Source organism: Gopherus flavomarginatus, chromosome 1 (genome assembly GCF_025201925.1).
Source record: "Gopherus flavomarginatus isolate rGopFla2 chromosome 1, rGopFla2.mat.asm, whole genome shotgun sequence".
Taxonomy (NCBI): domain Eukaryota; kingdom Metazoa; phylum Chordata; order Testudines; family Testudinidae; genus Gopherus; species Gopherus flavomarginatus.
The window spans coordinates 316,100,404-316,109,879 of record NC_066617.1 but is presented as its reverse complement, the minus strand read 5'-3'; the positions used below and the strand labels follow the sequence as shown (position 1 = coordinate 316,109,879).

Sequence of the window (9,476 nt, the reverse complement as noted above, 5' to 3'; positions counted from 1 at the left end):
GGAGAGGTAGTATCTTTTATTGGATATTTTAGTCAGCAATGGTCCTTGTTTTATTTTGCATTTTGCTGTAGCTGTTTGTAAATAGCTTTGGTCTTTCCTATTTGATGTACTTCTGTTTACTCTCTTTTTTTCCCCCAGTGGGAGTGAAATGAACATAGCTGTTGGTGATAGTACTTTTGAATTCACATATTTGATGATGTCAGCACAGCTCTGGGAATCAGTGGTGGCCTCAGGCCATGGTGGTTACATACAGTTGAGCCAAGCCCCACGTGCTCACACCAAGACAGTATACCAGAACACCTTCTTTGATTCCTCATCTGCAATCCTGTTTGACACTCCTGGATTGTAGCAGAAAGAAATTCCCTACCTACCACTGCTGTCTCCTTGCTTACAAAGTTGCCCTCTGGGTCCATCTTCTGGCTTCTTGAAAGAATCTGCAGAGTTTTAAAAGTAGATGTCATGAGCAGGTAATCATAGCCTAAGTCAATAGTTCTCAAGGGCTATGCATACCCCTGGGGGTACACAGAGGTCTTCCAGGGGCTACATCAACTCATCTAAGTATTTGCCTAGTTTTACAACAGGTTACATAAAAAGCCCTAGCAAAGTCAGTACCAACTAACATTTCATACAGACAAAATGAAAAAGCAAGGAATTTTTCAGTAATACTGTGCTGTGACATTTTTGTATTTTTTATGTCTGATTTTGTAAGCAAGCAGTTTTTAAGTGAGGTGAAATGGGTAAGCAAGACAAGTCAGACTCCTGAAAGTGGTACAGTAGACTGGAAAGGTTGAGAACCACTGGCCTGAGAGTTCAGGCATAGGAAGGTGAAAGTGGAGTGGTCCAAGAGCTGGATGGAGTCCCCAGCCTATCTGTGAGCAGTATTTTTTAGTTAACTACAGCTGCAGACTTGCCACTTCTGTAAGTTTGAGGGGACACTCCTCTCCCAGCACAACATAGCAACATTTGTCTGTGTTGTGTTGCCAATTTAGTTCATGCCTTTTTTACTGCATGATTATTTTAATAGTACATCATCATGCAACGTGATGACACTTGATGAACCTCCAAACAAATAGTGGGAACTGTGGAAATCCAGCATGCCTTGGGATCATACTGTTAAAAGTGAGCCAATCTAACAAACAGGGTGACAACAGGAGCTCACAAAAACTGGTCATTTAAAAAAAATGTTCAACAATGAAGGGTTCCATTAATTACAATAGATATTTAGAATCTGAGAATATTCTCTTACCCAATTAGACTGTTTTATGACTGGTCCGTTTTGGAGCCAAAACTCCTTAACAAATGCAACTTTAAGCTATTAAGTAATCTGATACTTGTCCCTCTCATTATACAAGATGGTGACTAGTGTGGAAAAGAAACTGCACTTTGCTTGAGTGCTTAATTTCTGGAGTGCTTTGCTAACATGAAGCTGGGGATTTCAGCATTTTGAAGCCTCAACAGCTCAATCACCCCTGTGTGACACAGAGATCTCGTTACAAAGGGTCCCCTGTTCTTTGCAAACAGCTCTCACTTCAGATCTGGCAAACTTACTACACCAAACACATGTCTTGCAGGATACTTATTCATAAAGAGTAACATGTAGGGTATCTACAGAAAGCTTGTAACTTGTCAAGACTCAGAATCGTTGTGAGATGTAGGTAAGGATAATATTTAAGGAATAATGTACTTATATTGAAAGTATGCCTAATGAACTTGGGAGTAGAAATCAGTCCCCAGAAGGTAAGAACATAACATAAGAACAGCCATAATGTGTCACACCAATGGTCTGTCTAGTCCAGTGTTCTGTCTCCAACAGTGGTCAGTACCAGAGATTCAGGGGGAATGTACAGAACAGGGCAGGCAGTAGAACAGTGAGCAATCTACCTCCTAGCTTCTGAAAGTCAGCGGTTTAGAGTTGCCTCAAGCCTGAGGATGCAGCCTTGACCATCTTGGCTAACAAGTAATTCATGGACCTATCTCCTCCATGAACTTATCTTGTTTTTTTTAAAAATCCAGTTACACTTTTTGTCATCACAATATCCCATGGCAATGAGTTCCACAGGTTAATTGTGCTTGGTGTGGAAAAAGAACTTCCTCTTGTTTGTATTAAGCCTGTTGTCTGTTAATTTCATCAGGTGACAGCTGGTTTTTGTATTGCAGGAAAGGGTAACATGTCTATGTTCACTTTTTCCACACCATTTATGATTTTATAGACCTCTATTATATTTCCCCTTAATTGTCTCTTTTCTAAGATGAACAGCCCTAATCTTTTCCCTCTCCTTATATGGAAGCCATTCCATATTCTTAATCATCTTTTTTGCATGTCTGTGAACTTTTTCCAGTTCCACTATAACCTTTTTGCAATGAAGTGAGCAGAACTGGACATAGTATTCCAGGTGTGAGTGCACCATGGATTTATATAGTGGCATTATAATATTTTCTATCCTTTTCCTAGTGGTTCCTAACACTGTTAGCCTTTTTGACCGCTGCTGAGCACTTAGCTGAAATTTTCAGAGAATTATCTACAGTGACTCCAAGTGACTCTTTCTTGAGTGATAACAGCTAATTTAAAACCTATCATTACGTATGAGTAGTTGGGATTCCTTTTTCCAAGGTGCATTACTTTGCACTTATCAATGTTGAATTTCATCTGCCATTTTGTTGCACAGTTACCCAGTTCTGTGAGATCCCCTGAAGCCCTTCACAGTCAGCTTTGGACTTAACTATCTTGAATAATTGTGTATTGTGCAAACTTTCCACTTTACCGTTTATTCCCTTTTCCAGATTATTAATGAATATGTTAAACAGTACAGGTCCCAGTACAGATCCTTGGTGGACCCCAATGTTTTCCTCTCTCCATTCTGAAAACAGACCATTTATTCCTACCCTTTGTTTCCTATCTTTTAACCAGTTACTGATCTATCAGAGGATCTTTCCTGTTATCCTATCTACTTAGTTTCCTTAAGAGCCTTTGGTGAAGGATGTTGTCAAAGACTTTCTTAAAATCCTAGCACATTATATCGACTGACACCTTCAAAGAATTCTAATAGATTTGTGGAAGCATAGCTTCTCTTTGCAAAAGCCATGTTGACTCTTCCCCAACAAATTGTGTTTATGTATGTGTCTGATAATTCTTTTATTTACTATAGTTTCTACCAATCTGTCCAGTACTGAAGTTAGGTCCTATTGCCTACCCCTGCCACATCCCAGAACAGTCAGTGGAAAATCATCAAAGACAACAATCAATCAAAACTACTTAAAGGTAGAAAAGAAACTGCAACATGCCAGGAGTTCACCCTGCCTGTGAATAGAAACAAAGGACTGTTTTCAGTATAACATAGTTTAGAAAAAGGAACTTCAGTGAGGAAAAACCTTGGAAGAGGGGGACGCTTTCATGGACATTTGGATCCTGATTCTTGAGAAACCATTCAGCTCTGCAATGGACTGAACTTTTGGGAAAAAATCTACTTTATTAGATAGGAAAGGTAACTGTTTGTAAGTGTAGATCCAGGTTTGCTTTTATGATTGTGTTTCATATAGTAACATCTTGTTTTCACCACTCTTTCTTGTTCCTAATTAAATCTTTATTATTTCTTACATAAATCCTTTTTGTTAAGTGCTCACAAATGCTGTGTGGTTTAAGGTAAAACTGGTAAACTGGGACACGCCTACACCTTTCAGTGCAGAGGATCAGGAAATTCAGTCAGTAGCCAGTGTCAGTGACTGGATATCACAGAGGCATGACTCAAAGGGATTTGGGTGAGCCTATTGTTAACCTGCAAGAAAAGGAAGGGCTGGCACAAGCCCAGAAGAGCGTACTTGAGTGGTGAAGGGCTGGCAGTGTCAGGGGACTGACATCCAGTTACCACAAAAAGACTCCCTTTTGCTGGATGCAGGGGGTAACAAGGTGACTCACAGTCCTGGATACCCCAAGTACCATCACACCATGCTAAACCAAAAGCACTTGTATACACAACACCACCACCACATAAAAAAGGTAAAAACACTTGGCATCAAGCAGAACCACAAATGGCCATTTAATACCCATCAAATTCAGCAGCCTCTTCTGCTCTCTCCAATGTCCCCCAATCACTGCATTTTCACAAGTGTAACAAATCCCAGACATTGTACAGTAGAAAACAAATCTCCTAATAAAGCATCACTTAGGCGTGTCTACACCATGGAGCTTTTAATGACAAGGCAGTCTTGACACAGCCTTGTTGCTAAAAGTCAGCGTGTAAACGCTCTGTCAGCACTTTTGCCAACAAAATACTTCCAGTCCCACAAGTGGAATTAGCTTTGTTGGCAGGAGCCACGTTCACACTGCCACTTGCATTGACGAAACTTTTCTCTTTTGGGGGGGACTTTTTTAAGTACCCAGGAAAGACAAAAGTTTTGTCAACAACTTTGTAGTGTAGACATACTCTTACTGAGCAACTGGATACGTGTGTGCTTGAAATGTCCACTCAGGCACCACACTTTAGAGGTGGTTGTCTTCTTAACAAATTTACTGGAAAGAAAATTTTAAATAAAATGCTTTTCATTTGAGATATCAACACTAATATTTAAAAAATGAAAGATAACGGGGGAAAGAGTGTATATGAAATTTGCTGGGGGAAAAAGACCAAAACAAACCACTTTGTAGACCATTTATTCTGTGGAGCACAAACTTGTTTGAACTTGTTTTAAAAAATGGATTTCTAGAAAACAGCTTGCATAAGAAAATTCATCCTCACATTCAGACATGCTTTCCTTTATGTTGTGATTTTGTTTTGCTGGCTTTAGCATTCTTATAGTGAATAATACTGGCTGCTATGTTTTCTAAAAATAAACTCTTATGTGCTCTTAATGAGATTTAAGCCTCAACCTTCTCCCATATTCCACTATTTTTGTATCCTTTTTTTTATAAATTTGGAAAATGCCAAACTTCTATATTATATGTTGAAACTGATGTACAGCTGGAGTTTCCTGAGTTATGAATTATGAAAAAAAGATTTAAAAGGACACGTCTTCAATGTCAACATACAGCACCTCATCTAAAACAAAGACATTAATGTTTAGCTACCATTACGTGTTGTTGTCTCTTAACAGACTGTGTCCATGTGGGAACAAAAAAGAGGGATACTGTGTCAGTGTGTGGGCTGCAAATGAGAACTCCTGGCTCACACATTTTGCTCCATTAGCAGTTCTTCCACTATATGCAGTCTTATTCCTGTTCTCTCTGTCCTCACTGACACATCTCCATATATTTTCTCAAATTTTGGGCCTCTAACCTTGTCCACTTTAGAAACTTTTGTTAGTAATTCCATTATCTTTTTAGTGGATCTCTCCACCCACCTATTCTTATTCTTCTCAGCTCTTTACTCTTGAACTTTTCCAGGCTTTCTTTAAAGACCTGACAAATTATGAATTGTTTTTACATCTTCCTTTCCCATTTGCTCCTGATGAAGTTATCAACATGAGAATATCATTGATAAGTGTAACAGTGTATCTTCTATTTGGAAAGCAGAGGGAAAAAATTGCATGCAGAATCTACCTGAAAAGATAAGTGAATTTCTTGCACACATAGCCAGGGCCGGTGCAAGGATATTTTGTGCCCTAGGCGAAACTTCCATCTTGCGCCCACCCACCCCAAATTACATACATTATACACAATACACGGTCACAGAGTAACATGTTATAATTTAGAATGTCTGTTTCCGCGCTTTAAGTTTAGCAAATTTAGAAACAAGTTCCTCCAAGTCAATGCTGTGAGCAATGTCATGTTCTATTGACAAGGTAGATAGCCCAACAAGTCTTTGTTGCAACATTGATGTTCGCATATATGTTTTTATCAACTTGAGCTTCGAGAAGCTTCGCTCACCACTGGCCACAGAAACTGGGAGAGTCAAGAGGATGCGAAGAGCAACAACTGTGTTAGGGACACTATCTGTCAGCTTATTTTCCCATATGAAGTTCAATACATCTTGCGGTGATGAACTCCTTTGGACTCGTCTTGCAATAGCTTGCAACTCACTGCACAAGTCAAAGGCATCAATATCTTTGGATTCACCATGTTGCAAAGCTTTCTCCAATTTCAAGCAATGTTCCATAATTCGCTTTGGTGTTTTATTCTGCAAACTGTAAACATCATATATGAAGCCAAATACTGAACTAATTTGCTGCATCAATGTGAATCTTTCTTCAACAGAATGTATTGCTGTGTCAATGACTGCAAAGTAAAAGTTCACTTCGAATTTTTCTTTCGGATCATAAATAGGTTCGTCATCTGCTTCATATGTGACCTGCTTCCTCTTCTTTCTAATACGGATTGGATCTGGTTCAAAAAGTGCCGGTACATCCAACTCCTCCGCAAGTTCACCTGCATCTACCAATGTTTTCTCAAAGGCTGCGTCACTTCTGCGGCCCACAAGAAACTTCTTGGCTTCTCCAAGTTGATTAATGGCATAACATATATCAAATTCTTTTGCCTGAAGTTGTTTGCTAGTTATGTTGATCTCAAACAATATGTTATACCACAAAACAAGAGAAACAAGAAACTTGAAACTAGAAATGGCTTTTGTAAGAGCCTTTGCATCAACTCGTGATGTGTTGCCAGATGATCCTGTCACAGTATTGTCTTCATAGATGTCTACCAGAGCATCACAGATGTCACCAATGAAAGCAGGATGGAAAAGCTCTCCCCCAAGAAGACCTAAGACATGATGGCTGGATACATAAACAGACACCTGTCCCTCACAGGCACTACCTCATAACATGCCAATTTTGCTCACGACAGAACATCATAGAGGAATACTATGCATTCAGTGGTCTCTGCACTGGCCAAGCAACAACATGACAACTAACCTAACCAGTCCATCCAACTTTTTTGACTGCTTCTTGGGCACTGGTGAGGGGTAGTGGTGCCAGACTGAGCCCGGTGATGGGTGCACTACAAATCTACAAACTGAGGCAAGGTGCTCGGCCTACAGTCCTGCTGAGACTGCTGTTCTGCACCAAGTGGAGCACAGCCTCCATGAGGAGAGAACTCAAACAAATATCACGCTCCTTCTGCATGATTCCCCCAAGCACTTCTTCAGGCAGCTGCTATGGGGGTCACTCACAGGCTTAGGCCTGCCTGTTGCAGGAAAAACACAGCAGCAGGGCTTAAAACTCAGACAGGGCCGCCCAGAGGACTCAGGGGGCCTTGGGCAAAGCAAAATCGGGGGCCCCTTCCATAAAACATTTGCAATACTATAGTAACATGTATTAGGAAATGTAAAAAATAACTAGTGAAATACATTAAAATTAATTTGTAATAATTTGAAAATACACTAAATACATTATTTAAAAACATTAAAAGCTGTAATGGTATGTATGCATTTGCAATTACATAATGGGCAGTTGCTGGGTGATTGTGATAGTTAGTACCAATGGGCTGTCGTTGCCTGGGGGTGGTGGTGTTGTTGCCCACGGCTGAGTGGGGAGCTGGGCTCTAGGTTCAGGGGTTCCCAGCTCACAGAGGCTGGGCTCAGGGATGTAGGGACATAGGGTCAGGGGGGTTTCCAGCTCAGATAGACTGGGCTCGGAGCTGGGGGTAAGGGCTGTGGGGGGGATGGGGTCGAGGGGGCTTCCAGCTCACAGGGACTGGGCTCGGAGCTGGGGGTAAGGGCTGTGGGGGGATGGGGCCGAGGGGGTTTCCAGCTCAGAAGGACTAGGCTCGGAGCTGGGGGTCAGGGCTGTGGGGGGGATGGGGTCAGGGGGGTGCCTGGGGGCACTGGGGCAGCTCAGCTCTGCAGGCTGCTGTTCTCTTCAGCAGTCCAGGCACAAGGGGAGCAGGAGCAGGGACCAGCCAAGGACCAAGGGGGCAGGAGCACAGGCACCTGAGGCCGACTTGTGGGGAGGCACTTGCTTATCTTGCCCAATGCATGAGCATTGGGGTCCTCTTTCTTCCTCCGCTCCACCAGACCACCGCTGAGGCTCTTTTCTTCTCCGTGCCCCTCGCTGGGGCTGACGCGGAGGCTGAGCCAGGGGGCAGCCGCCGCTTTCCTCCAGAAGCGAAGCCCTGGTGTTGCGCCGCTGTTGCACGGACCCTGCCACGTGCCCTAAGCAGAGCTGCACAGCTCTGCCCAGCCGCCGGCGCCCCCGCCGGCAATGAGAAAAATTGCATAGGCTGGAGCCCCTGCTCTGGGAGGGAGAGGGATTCTGAGCCTCTGCCTGCAGCTCAGAGATTCCCCTTGGTCAGTGCAGCCGCCGTCGGCCCGAACCTCTGGGCTGCCGCGGCGGCGCACTGACCCTGGGGCGCCCTGGGCTGCCGGCTGCAGGCAGCTGCTGCCGCGGGCAGCTCAGACTACCTCTCCAGCAGCAGCGGCTGCAACATTTAAAAAATTTTTGGGGGGCACCGCTTTTTGGCGCCCTCAAATCTTGGCGCCCTAGGTAACCGCCTAGTTCGCCTAAATGGTTGCACTGGCCCTGCACATAGCACTAACTATATGACGGCTCCAAAGCGCTAAGTACCTGATCTTTCTCTGATTTAACTATAACAATTAAAAAAAATATTTCTCCAGGGAGTCTCAAAGGATCATTTCACACAACGGCCTTTGTCTGCATACTAGATCACTAGATATTTTTTTCTTGAAATTTCTCACTTTTGCTATTACTCATATGGTCCACCAGTGGGAGCTCTTATGTTGACAAGGGACTGGAAGCGACTGGATTTTCAACTACCACATCATCTCTAGATCTTCTCTGAGCAGTGTTAAACAAGATTATGGTTAAAACACCAGTCTTCATTAACACTAACACTCCCACTGTTGCTAGCTCACTTGGTGAGGTATATTAGGAGTAGCAATTCTACGAAAAAAGTCTAGTCATTTTAGACTAGACACAGCCTAGGGTCAACGTCATTTTAGGATGGTTATTGCTAACACAATTGTAGCAGAATTTCTGTTACCAGTGTGGACAGGGATTCTTTTCTGTGAAAGTTAGCCAAATCATCCTGAAGATTACACCTTACTGCAAGAGTATAGAAAAGCTTTATACCACACAAATATTATTGCATGTCTGCCTGTGTGTGTAAGAAAGATCGTGGGCCCTCAGTAAGGCTAATTTGTTCATTTAGGAATGTGGCAGGAGATCAGTTCCAACTGCTTATGGTTCCTAAATGAAGAAAGCATGGAAAGGAACCATGAGGGTAAAGTACAGAAGATTTAGTTTGCGCAGGAGGCTTAGGGCTCTGTGGCATAGAGTTATTCTGGATGTCAGAATGAGGTTGGATCATCCAATCATGCTCTTCCACACTTCAAGTCACCTTCTCTTTTGCAGATGAGTCAACATCCAAGTCCCTCAATCAAATGAGTCTATGACCAAATGTGAAAGTAACTGCACACCTAGCTAATAGCTGGGCACCATCACAGCGCTAGCTTACAGAGACTCTCTCAGCAGCTTGATTAAAGCCAAAACAGCATCCCTACTTCAGGCCTGATATAAGCACAGTGGAA

General features: G+C 42.7%; 1 long non-coding RNA gene across 1 annotated transcript in view; it reads right to left on the bottom strand.

The window, feature by feature from the left end:
• The window catches only part of LOC127050823 (uncharacterized), a 42,213-nt gene continuing 32,737 nt past the window's right edge, over positions 1 to 9,476 (bottom strand). The window contains exon 3 of the long non-coding RNA XR_007774290.1: positions 1 to 434. This is a non-coding gene — a long non-coding RNA (uncharacterized LOC127050823). The remainder of the gene's footprint in view (positions 435 to 9,476) is intronic.